This window comes from Synchiropus splendidus, chromosome 17 (genome assembly GCF_027744825.2).
Source record: "Synchiropus splendidus isolate RoL2022-P1 chromosome 17, RoL_Sspl_1.0, whole genome shotgun sequence".
NCBI classification, from domain to species: Eukaryota; Metazoa; Chordata; class Actinopteri; order Syngnathiformes; family Callionymidae; genus Synchiropus; species Synchiropus splendidus.
The window spans coordinates 3,669,596-3,682,594 of NC_071350.1; the positions used below are offsets into that span (position 1 = coordinate 3,669,596).

The window sequence follows — 12,999 nt, forward strand, 5'->3', positions numbered from 1 at the left end:
AATGTAGATTTCTTGATTAACAGACTAATTTTTCTCATCTGTGTGCGATTTACAATAGTCATTTGAAGCACAGAAGCACTTACTGTAAGTGAACAGATAAGGACACTTTCACACCTCTTCTCTTGTCCAGTGTAATGTAACACTGGTGAAAACATGGAGATAAGCCTCTGGCCAAAGAATGAATCAATTGTAAGCTGACCATTAAGTGTCTTCCTTCGTTCATGAACACATTCGTTCACCTGAAAATAAGTCCATGATAGATTACTTTGTATCAAATGTATCAAAGAACTTTAAACTGCAGTATGAGTCTCAAACTCGTAGCCCGGGGGCCATTTGTGGGCCACAGTATGAAGTTCCATGGACCTCCACAAAGGTGTCCGAGTACAGCAGGGCAGTCCCTCATTACTGGAGTGGGCAGTCCTTCATTACAGGAGCACTCTGATACATTTAGTTTTTTATGCAGTGGTTTGGTGGGAGGCAGCGTGGCATCAATGTTATAAATGTCTTATGCCAAGCTACTTAGAAAGCTTTTATTTATGGTGCAAAACCACCAAACCACTCAAATGAAGCCTGCGGTGCATGCTGGGATGCAAGAGCTGAGACAAGAACCAACATGGAATTCAAGACTGGCACCGTGAGTATGGTGCTCATTTTTGGAGATGCCTTGTTATCACATTAGGTGTGACATTAGGTGTTGTTCTTTATGCCAGGTGCATCTGGCATAAAGAAATACCAATTCATTTATTGATCAGGCACAATCTGACTGCAATGTTGCAATTATGTATTTATTTATGACAGCTTTATTTATGTTGAGCTAATAATGAAAGTGGAAACAGCGTCAGTTGACTCCCAACTGTTGAAAGTACCAACGTCATGACATAATAGTTTTTCAAAAAATATTTCGTCCAGGCCCAGATGATGATGATGATCATCATGATGATTATTCTGATATTATTATTGTCCTGAATTTGTGTCATTCCATCCTGATACAAACATATAGTCATCACATTTACTTCAATATTAACCTCAATAGGACGTTTGCAACAGATGCTTGTCTGAGGTCTGACCCCTGCTGTGGACAGTCAACCCCAGAGTTAAGGCACTGTCGACACAGCTGACAGTCATACTCAACCATCCATCTGCTCATATGTCTGGCTGGAATCCGCTACTTGAGTTCCGCCAGCAACAGACTTCCGTCTTTATATAATGTTTCTTCCGGGATTTGACCACTTGGTTTTAATATGTGAACAAAATAAACATCTCAAGCGTTTGCACTCACCAAGTGCTAAGCCTGCAGTAGCCGCTCAATCGGAAGTGGCAAACTTCCTGCGTCTGGTTATCTCACCGGTGTAGATGCCGGGGAAATGCATGGGTGGAGAACAGTGTGATGCGTGCTGGAATATCACCAAACATCTGTGGTTTCATTGCTCTGAGGCTAGTTTGCCCCTAAAAATCCATATATATTTTCAGCCACAGGCTGCAGTGAGCGAGAAAAGAGTCACAGTTAGTCCGGACAAGTCACGTTCAACGTGAGGCCAGCTAGATGGCCTCGCTGTCCCCAACTCATGATCTGATTGACTATCGCAACTATCCATCAACTATATGTGTTCGTTCACTCTGAGGTCACCTGCGCCTGCACTGTTGCTGCTGAAGGCCTTGGACATGACAACACAAGCTAGCTGAATACTCATTGGATAAAAACTCGAACTTGGGATATACTACGACATGAATGTGATTAATATATATACTATATGTGATATAGTTTGGGAAAATATATTAATGATGAAATTCACTTTTGTCATAAATATGCTCATGATTTCTGGTTATGTTAGGCCATCAGAGGTCTTGCTGGCCCTGACGGCTCACTTCTGGTTCCCGGATTCCTAGTTAACATATTGTTTCAGCTGTGAACAGAGATGACAGTAACTCCCAACTGTCCACACCATATGGAAGGACAGCCCTGATCATTGTGCTGGAGAGAAGGTCTCCACACTGTATTTCACAAAAGTCTGGGTTGGGAAACCTTCTTGAAAGTAAAAGACGTGCATTTTGAACCAAATCTGATCTCCGTTGTCTTTGAGTTTCTAGCGAGTGTTCATGATTTCCTTTCCTTAATCCAAACAGTCTCTTGAAATACCAAATTGGACAACATGCTCTTCTCAGCTCAGTGTCCCTTTTAGAAAGGCTATATTGACAAAAAGGCAGCGGTGTTCCAAAAATACTCTCTGCGGTGTGTCTTGGCTCTGACCCAGGACCTTCATCCAGTTTTACAGGAAACACCTCTCTCAGGAGTCATTCTGGGTGGCAGCTGGTTTCTCTTGATGGAAATTATTGAACCAAGATTAATACATCACCTTTACCTTGCCCCTTGTTAAAAACCGCAGAGAAAATTGCCATGTGTGAGGGTTTAAGGATAATTTATGAGCATCAGTGCATTTTGAGGGCCGTCAAAGTGACTCAATATTCCTCCTGCAATATTCCTCTTGCACTTTTTGTGTGCAAACTGTCATTGTAAATTTAATTGTTCATTTATCGATTTTTTATTTTTCATTTTTTTAAACACTGAAAAGACATTATACAAATAATGAGACACTCCCATTGTTAGTGGCAAAAACACTTTATTTTGGCTCATACTCCAAATTTATCATGAACTAAAGATGTTCCTTAGATCCCCTTAGCTCTCAAAAAATTAAGACAAGGGTCTACTCTCTTCAAGTACATCATTACCCCAACTATACATGAATAATATGAGTATAGAGAAATATATTCTATTTTTTTAAATAACAGTTTCAGTTTCTACTGTACATAAATCAAATGTATTAAAGAGTAGGGAAGGTCAGAACATACCTCAGCCAATGAGTTCATTCCGCATGGCTTTTAAAAACGCATCACACAATGAAATAACTGATTTCCATCATTGGATAATGGCACAAAAAGCCAAATACAACCTTTTGATAGAATCAGGATTGCCAGTGTGAAACCAGTGAGATCTTATGACTAGACCACTGTTGACATTGTCACTTTACATGGAAAAAATATGCACATGGGTTGCTCATGTCATTAAAACTGTTTCCCAAAATCTTTCTATTTGTACCAAGTGTACTCAATACATCTTTGTTGTTGTTTTTTTGTTGCTGTTGGCTTTAAAGGCCACATTAAACTATCACGACTTCTCTCTGTGTAGTGTCTTCCATTCCATATAACAATCAACATAAAGTTTTTTTTTTTTTCTATACAACATGCAGCTCTTGTCTATACAACATGCAGCTCTTCTGCATGTTTTGAGTGTCTATCCTACAAATGAAATGTAAATATTTCTGACCATTCACATTGAAGCCAACAACCAAAATTACTTACCACATTTCTAAAACAAATGTGGCCCAGAGAAAACCATTTTATTTCCTGAGAATAATTAAATATTTTTAGAACAAAATAGCACAACTTCAGCAGGCAAAAAACAAAAACGAATGCTAACATTGCTAACATTGCAAAATCAACATTTATCTGTTTAAAGACTAACTTCTGCAGGTCATTCGGGCACCTCCCTCACTGCCAAAACATGTCTGAAATGTAATGAGTCACAAGTCATATAGTCGGGAATCACATTATGAACATTATAAATATGAAAATGAGTCATTGTGGAATACATTTGAGTAAAAGTATTCCGTCCTCACTGCAGGTACCATATAATACAATAAAAGTGTTGTTTTTTCCATTACAAAAGAATGATGCTTCATCTGAAAATACTGACTCGTAGTAGTTTCGCTAACCATGCACTCGCTACATGAATTCGTGGGTCCTTTAGGTAGGTAGGTACACACTCTCTCCCAATAATACATTCCCATCTGAGATCCATGTTATTTATGTGTGAACAAATCACTGATAAAGGTAAAATCATTATATCAAATATATTATATTATATTTTGCTCAATAAAATACCATAATTTTATGCAGATATTTACTGGCTAAAGAGAGTCATGCTGCCAAAATATTCAGCCAAGTCTCATCAACCCAATGAAATCACAGGTGTTTTATTGACCTTAAAGCTCTCAAAATATGCTGTTTTCACCCATGTCTCCGTAGCTCCACCCACAGAGACAATCTCCCATAGGAGCGGGGACGAGAAGCAGCAGCTGAGTCGGGCTGTGGTGTTGGAACTTTGGACACGCAGGCGAAAATTAGAAATAAATATAAATAAAAGATGTGAGGAGTTCATGATTCAAGTACAGAACATTGCTGAGTTTGTTTCATGACTCTCAATGCTGGACCCTGTTTAGAAGTGTTCCTCATGCATTTTTAAGAACCACTGGCCTTTCTACGGTGCCGACAGCACCACTGCACTTGAGGCTTATAAACCTGTGCAGGTCATGTATGAACAAGATCTATTTTCCTTCTTAAATTCAGTGGGTGCAGCCAATATTTTGGTGCACTCTATGGTCCAGAATTTACGGTACATACGCTGTCAAAGTACTACAGTCAATGGCCCATTTGTCAGAGGAGGAAAAATCCAAGAATTATGGCAAGCAAAGTTGGTGAAACAATTAATTTGAAAAATCTTCTTTGAAGTGCTTTAGTATACCAGTTACCACTTTCAGAAAATTCAGTACAGTAAATATATTCATAGAAATGTGTTCACCTGAATAATATTGTATCCTTGATCCCCATTTTTTTCCGTGTAGTTTACCCAACAAAACTAAAATAGTGTTGAATGAATATGTTAGTTAAGTTATTTCAGTAACAGACTAACACCAGCAAAAGAGCAGCATCTTTGATGAGTTAAGGATTTTCTAATAATCACTGGTGATTTATCTTCATTTTATTTTTAATTCGAATGTTGGGATTTAATGGCAGCAGGAATGAAAAAAAGAAAAAACACAGTCTGCCACAAAACCAGCTCCTGACAGACAAATAGAGGCCAAAACAAGATTGCAGCCTTTAATCAAGTTGAGACGAGGCAGAAGGAAGCCTCCCTATGTCGTGCCTTGGGGGAGTCAGGTAGGACATAAAGACGGCCGGATTGATCTCGATGAGCTTTTTAAGGTGTCGAGGATCTGCAGAGATGAGTTTTCTTGGGGCACAGTCATCTTGTGAGCAGCGCTTTCAGGTGACACTAATTGCTCCTGTGGAGGAGCAAGCTGTCATAATGGGAGAGCGCTCTGCTGGTGGAGGCATGTTCTCGCCCTTGCTTTCACCATGAGAGTCGGAGACGCTTGCGAGCGATTGCAAAAGGCAATCAGTAATGCATGAATGTAAATCTATGCCAAATGGAATGCTGCTGCTGGTGATCTCATATGGGAAGGTCACAGATGATCCACCAAATGGGTTCATCATTGCAGATCAAGTGAAGTCATGAATAGGTTACCTTTAGCGCGAGAAGTCGCATGAGAAGCTGCAACAAATGCAGATAACATTATGGAGCACAGAACGTTTCCGATCCTGTGGAGCCGTTTTGTGTTCTGGTTCTGCAGAGTTCACATGTGGTGTGAATAGTGATGAGCTGTTACTCTGATGATGGGGAAGACCGTTTCCAGCCGTTGGCCGTGCAAGATTCTCATTAACATTCCACAATGGTGTGTTGGGAAGGATCCATTGTTTTAGTCAGCAAGAAAACAAGAATCGGCCTTGGCTGTTTTATATAGAGGTGAATGTTCAATTAAGATAACGTTTTTCAAATAATGAGCACAGGGATAAGTCTGTTTGTGTGTGGATTTATCAAGAGATGCACAAAAAAATTGCAACTGGCTGCACAGGGGTTATTCACTATACGATTTGGAAATGTGAGCCGGAGATAGTGGGAGATGATGTACGTACACACGCGGTCGGTGCGATGTATAGGCCAGCGGGTTTTATCATAGTAATGAGGACACTGCAGCTGGTGAGTCCAATAGCTGTTGATTTATTGCCCCCAGCAGCCGGGTCATTTCATTTCCACGCGTAGTCATTCTGATTACATTCTGCTCATTTCTGCACCGGCAATGGGTCCTGTGAGTCGGTGTAAATGTTCATCACACCGCAACACCAGATGTTTCCGACGCTAAATTATAAGTGAGCGTCAGAGTCTTTGTGTACTAACCGGCACTTAAATAAATCTCAAGGATTGTCGCGCAAAGTTAAAACTGTCGGGCATCTGTTTGTACCAACACCACACTGGCTTAAATAAATGAGTTGGGAACTAAAGTGTGAAAAACACTCCGTTTCAGTTCAGTTGATGCACATGACTCAACCATGTGGGTCTTCCCACCATCTATTTATTATTGTCGACCATTCAATTATATATACTTTTCATATTTTACCATCATAAATAGAACACTGTGATAGAAGTTATTAATGTGCTCAGTACACGTTCTTTCCACTTTCCTTCCCCACTAGCTGCATGATCATGTCTCGTAACTGAACTATATCTATATCACAGTTTGAATTGTCAGGACACGTCCTCACCAGCTGAGACTAGGATGCGAATATTTTATTTATTTAATTAGGTTTTTTTTTCAGTGTGCACTTGTTCCCCAGAAGTTAATTGCAGTGTCCTTATCTAAGAATGAAATAAACCAATTAAATCAAGTCTCTTGAAATTTTGTTGTAACTTAGCTGTCAAAAGATTAAAATTAACCATCTCAATTAATTACACTGAAACGTAGTCAATTCAAGATTAATCGCAAATTGATCACACTTTTTTAATCTGTTCAAAATGCAATTTACACAAAGATTTCAAGTCCAGAATATCATTCAGAGTGTGAGTGCTTAAAAAACATCCTCAACGCATAGCATTATAAACCCATGACCTAAAAAACAGCAATGATTTCTACAGAGTGTTTGAATGTCAACACTTTAAACCTGACAAGAACACACTGTGAAAGATAGTTCATGTCTTTATTGCTGAGGATCTGAAGCTGCAAGGGATTTGAACTCGCATGTGTGTAGTACTTTGCAGTGCTTACATGTAACCTGAGTCTTCAAGGAAGCCTGCTGTGTTGTTTAACATTGTTTAGCAGTGTCCTTTTCTCTCTTTATGCAAGTGAAAGTTTTATAAAACCCACTGGGATGAATGAATGAGCCCTAATAGATGAGGTGGCGATAGAAACAAACACCCGGTTTCCATGATTAAGTACTGTTTCATTGCTTATTGTTTGAGCATGAATTCACATATGGATGAATATCTAGTTGTCCAGCATGATTTCAGTGCAGCTGGGAGTTTCAGGACTGGTGTCGTTAAAATATTTTCTCCGCCCGGGTTTCTCAGGACGGTGCTGCCATTCATTTCCATCACGTCAGGCATTGGCTGTGTCACTGTATAGATAAGTGATTTTACACCCAACACCCAACAGCAAAGCACATTCACATTAAAGTGCATGAGAAAAGGTTATTTACGTTGTTGGATACCGCATGTAAAGAGCTCAGATGGTTTAAAAGTGTTCACTAAAGGGGAGAAAAATGTGTCAACATAATCACAGCATTAAATACAATACGATATGCAACCGATAAAAACACAAATACTGCAATAAAAAAAACGTGAACAGCATTAACATTGATTTGGTTTTGTACTGTTGTGATGGGTTGATGAGGTTTCATGAAACAGTGTCCATATTTCAGATGCCACTAGATGGCATTATCTGCGGTATAACCTTTGAACTACTACACCTCATCTAACTATCACTACTGCACCATACAAAGTGAATGTGCTTACTAAATTATGCATCTGAAATACAAATAACCCAAAGTTATATATAAAAATAAAATGTGTAGTACTTGGAATGTATGACTATACATCTTTCTAATGTCTCATTGCACTCACCAATTCCATTTGTAAGATTTCTTTTTTAACTTTTAGTGTTTTTCAAGTACACAGTTGGAAATATGACTATCTGTTTCCCACCTCGACTGTGTTGGTGTAAACAACACTGTCTGTTTTGCTTTGTTTGAAGAAACAGTAAAGATTGTGGTGCACCATCAAACAATATTAAATATTAAACGAGAGAATGGCATGAAATTCGGAGTCGCTGATGTAGAAGGAGGAAATAGGAATGATATCAATGATGCATAAATGGCAACCTCTGATAATGTTGTGTGCATAGTTTGCTTAGTCAGCCGCATCTGTGCTGCCAAATAAACTGCTCACCGAGTCAGGGATTCGGGGTGAGTGAGTGAGTCTGGGGAGAAACGTTGTGCGAGTCAGTGTGGCACCTCCTGACATGTCCAATGATTCATAATTGAGGGTGGACAGCTGTTGCTGGCTGCGCTGACATGTTCCACAGAGATGACAGATGACCGAGCCCTCGGGGGCCAAACTATCTATCAGCATGAACGTCTCTGTCCACTCTCTGTTTGCTTGTCCTTCAAACACTGGTCCCGCACATTTAAACCAGGTAGTTTATTCAAAACCTGTCCTGCATCACTGGGTAAAGACAAATGTCACAGAGAGACCTCAATGTTATGGTCAGGCAGTCATTTTTTGCATGTGTGTGTTTCTGAAACTGAAGTGGACCGTTTTGTCGACTGGCCTAGACAGGACAAAGACACAGACAATCAACAGATCACCAGCTCGATAGTCTGAGCTAACAGCTACATTCAAGAAACAAGTGATATGGTTTAACTTAAATTAATATAAATAAAGAAAGAAATGTGTAATTATTAACGTCTGCCTCAGAAACTAGACCAGGCCATGAATAGAGCTGAAATTTAAGACAAACTGAATCTCAGAACTTGAATGTGATCCAGTCAATTTAGTGAAAAAATGTAATCATATAAAAAATAAATACATAAATAAATTTAAAAAATGGTTGGTTAAAGAGGCCAGGACTTTTCTTCAGTCATCAAATCTCACATACACATAAAGGAGCTTCCCATGAGAATATAATGTCATTGTTGGTATTTTATAAATAGCATGTGGTCAAAGCTGGGGCGTGAACTGGGTATGGCATTGTATGGGTACAGGTATACTTATGGGTCTAATGTTGCCCCAGTGGCCGAGGACAGAGGGCCAGGTATTGAAATAATTGTGACCGTAGTTAGCTAAATGGGACATGGATGAGACTGCATTTCAAAATGTTAGGATATTCTGAACCACACAGATAGATGCGCTACACGGCAGACTTTTGTAGTTGGGCATGTATTTACTGTACATATGATTGACTGTAGTTAAGTCATATGGCTAGCAATGTTGCTACAGCTTAGCTGTGTCTAAGTTGATGCTGCCGGGTAAAAGTTCGCAAACTACACTGCATGAAAAGGTGCATTCACCATAGTTCCTGGGAATGGTTTATTGGGGTTGTATTTGCTGAGTTGCAGCAAGAGGCCAAAACAAAAGACTGCCAGAATGTTTGTCAGTGTGAGGCCAAGTAGCTGAGGAAGACATGTTCTGTATAATCAACTGTCAACCCTCTCATCATTAAGAATCATGGAAAAACTGTAAATATATAGTTGTACTGGAAAAGCTTCTGAATGCTGAATGGAGATTGGCTTCTTTCCATTTAAGATGATTTAGTTCTGGGAATATGGTTGTGTCTGAGGTGGAGTGTACACACGCTATTTGAATATCAGTATCAACTTTGTAAAGTGTTTCTCCTATACATATATTGTTCAAATGTGCTTTATTCCGGCAACTCTGGGCAGTGTCCATTCGCACGGACCACGGTCTTCAATGACCAATAGCAATACTTAAGCAAGAACGCTGGAGCAAGGCATGCAATAGACACGTCATTGTTACCGGCTGGAGATTTCACATTAACACACACATATCACACACACCTGTCACATATTCTGACAGTTTAATTAGCATTGCTTCATTGGTTGGATGCTTTTGTTTTGAAACAGCACTTTAACGTCCTTCAAACAGGAAATAAATACATCCTTTCAAACTCAGACTGTGACGCCCATCTAAGGTTCATCAATGTCATTTAAGCGGCTCAAAAAATGTGTTTGTTAATGAAAAGAAAATTAATCACGCATTTGTTGCTGTATATCATCCCTCAAGCTATTGTAGAAATGCAAGCTGTGTAGTTTATGCATTCCTGCCAAATGAGTAAATTTGGACAGATACCATCCAGTGTTCTGGTAACCAACATAACCTCACAGCTTGCATTATGTCATATTTATTTATTTATTTATTATTTTTATTGAAATCGGTTGCACTACATGTCTGGTGTTTGCCGACTGGAAACCATTTTTTATATTTTATATTATATTATTTTGTCACACAACATGTTTGATTCTAGTGACGTGACTAAGTCCAGGATTGTTTTTTGCTTCCTGTTGAAATGCTTCCTTAAAACCTTGTCATGCTAAGTGATTCAGCATGCAAGAAGCTGCCTGTGGATGTGGCCTTATGTGACATTTGCTTGAAAGAATGGCATGTGTAGCAGTCTGTTCCATCCGTGTTGCTAGTCAGAAAGCGTGTTGAACAAGGTCACCTGGAGACAACATTGGTTAATTGCATTTGTACATCACATATGCTCTGCATATTGATTGAAAGTTGACCTATACATATTCATCCTGTAGTGGAAATTATACAGTACTGTATATGTGTGGTTGAGTTTTTTGGTAAGACTGGCTGTTTAATCAAATGGGGTTTTATTGTTAAAAATAAATTTGTCCCTCACTGGCATCTCTCAGTTCATGGTCGACTTGCACAGTCCCGATACTCTCTTGAACCCACTGTGGTCAGCACCATGTGAATAGGCAACCCATGGCTCCTTGCCATGTTAGCTCCAAGGCCAGCCACAGCTGAACCTAAAGCAGGTGATGGGGCTGCTGTCATCACACACCGGTAAATCCTGGACGTACACAAACTAACTGTTACACCGTTCACAGTGTTGTGTACTTATAAATCCACTTATATTATTATGTATGGGTCGTGAATTGTTCAATAATGTTCACTTTCCAGCATCATCATTAAGCTTGTCTAACGGATCATCAGCTGTAGAAATGTGCAAATTCTGGCCATGAAGTTTGCAACATCCATCACATGTATACAGATATTTCACTCTTGATGTGTCTCAAGATTGTACGTGAGACCCCAGAAATTATTGTCCTCTCCACTTGCACCATGTCAGAAATCTTTGACCATGTAATTTGTTTGTAGCAATATCAGAAGATAGTGTTGCGTACATGCAAAGCAACGTGTGAGTGGCTTGACTCCTCTCACATGTGGTAGTTTGAGAGTCATTTCTAAGCCATTGCAAATCTGACAATATTGTGACAGACATCTTGTGAAAAAGTGATGTTACCATACATCCCGTGGTAACACTACCTTGGTAACCACTACGTTTTTTTATACGCTGTGAACAACGATGCGGCTTATACTTGGATTTTTACAGGCAAACAAGCGTACTGGCCTTTTATTTACATTAATGTGCTCAATGCAGTGTTGGTTGAGCATTTCACCCACATCAGGTTTCTTTGGTTTCATCTGTGCAAAGATGCAAAAAGTCAACGTGCATATGCATTCCGAATAGCATCCCCCACAAACTCAAAAGTGCAGTCCACACCTTCAAGTGTATGATTGCTAATAAAAACAAGTCAAGTTTCTTTGCAGAGCTGACTCTGAATTCTGAGGTTATAAGTAGTTGAGCAGCTTGATTTGCAAAACATACCAGCCCTCCCTATTATCTCGGAAACAAAAAAGGCAGGCGCAGAAAAAGAACTACGCCTCAGGCATCGTCATTGCTGGTGCCCTTGAGAAAGTGAGAAACAGAGATTCTAAAATCAAGTGACACTTCTTTATTACTCATGCTGACACTGGAGTGTGAGCATCCTGCACTAGCATAACTCCAACAGACATGTCTGTGTTTATTCAAAAAATGAAAGAAAGAAAAAGAACGGTAAAAAGAAATACTACATTCATGTTTGGAAGTACACTTACATCCAGTGTTTTGGCTGTGAGCTGATCTGAAAAGCTCCCGAGCGGTTTCATGACTGCCCTGATAAAAATCGAATCAATCACATCGACTGACCTCATGGATCATTCCAGGAGAAGTCACCTCTAAACTCAGACTCCGAAAGTCCATTAGCCTCTCTGTGCTTATTGTCACCTCAGCTGAGTGACGGTTAGTCGACGTGAGCACATTCATTTTCCTGCTGCTGTCGGGAAACATCATGGACATTGTCTCAGCTCTTCCAGGCTATTTAGCTAACATTCCCACTTACGCTTTAGCTCAAGGACACAGAGCCGTGACAGGAAATACTTCTTCTGCCTAATGGCACACATGGCACCTTGGCTGATTAATGCGTTCATCATTGTTTTATGTTGTTATCTCGGTCCCCCCACCATTAATAATGTTATTTTAAATGATTCATGTCACAACTAAAACACACTAACCCTTTTTCGACCAGTCAGGCGAGATTCTGCTGTGTTGAGGTGTTTTTAAAAATAAATCTGAAAAAGATTAACCCAACTCTTGCAACGCTAGCACAAGAAAAACAAGGGTCCCACATTAGGCACAGTGCAATACCTGAATCAACTGTCAGAAACGTATATATACTTATATTTATTTATACAATTTTTAAATAAAAAAATAGTAATTTTTAAATATAAATACATTATAATTTGTTATACTATATATAGAGATTTTAAATAAAGTATAGTATAAAAAATCGAATTTATATATATATATGTATATATTTAATCAATGTAAAGAAAGCATAGCGAAATGGCCATGTTTTAAAATGGTGATCATTTCTCTTTCTATTTTAATACTGTAACCTTGAGCAAGGTGATGTTTTAAAAGTCTTTTCATGTACAGAACCTTCATAATTACTCGTTGATGGATTAACGTGTGTAGTATTATGATTAGAATTAATCAAATGAGACTGTCCCCATTATCTAGCCAATGTTAACTGCGTGCAATCCTCTCGGGGTTCCGTCCAGATTTATCTGCACAAGCTGTGCTAACCTGTTGAAGACATAAACCTGCTCTTGCAGCGTGCCAAGAGAAAGCAAAAGGATGAGTCAATTGTGAACCCTGGAGCACATTAAATGAATGAAACACCTCCCTGTGCTGCTGC

General features: G+C 39.3%; 1 protein-coding gene across 2 annotated transcripts in view; it reads left to right on the top strand.

The window, feature by feature from the left end:
* Positions 1-12,999, top strand: part of LOC128747925 (seizure protein 6 homolog) — a 113,757-nt gene that overhangs the window by 69,108 nt on the left and 31,650 nt on the right. The gene's annotated exons all lie outside the window — the stretch shown is intronic.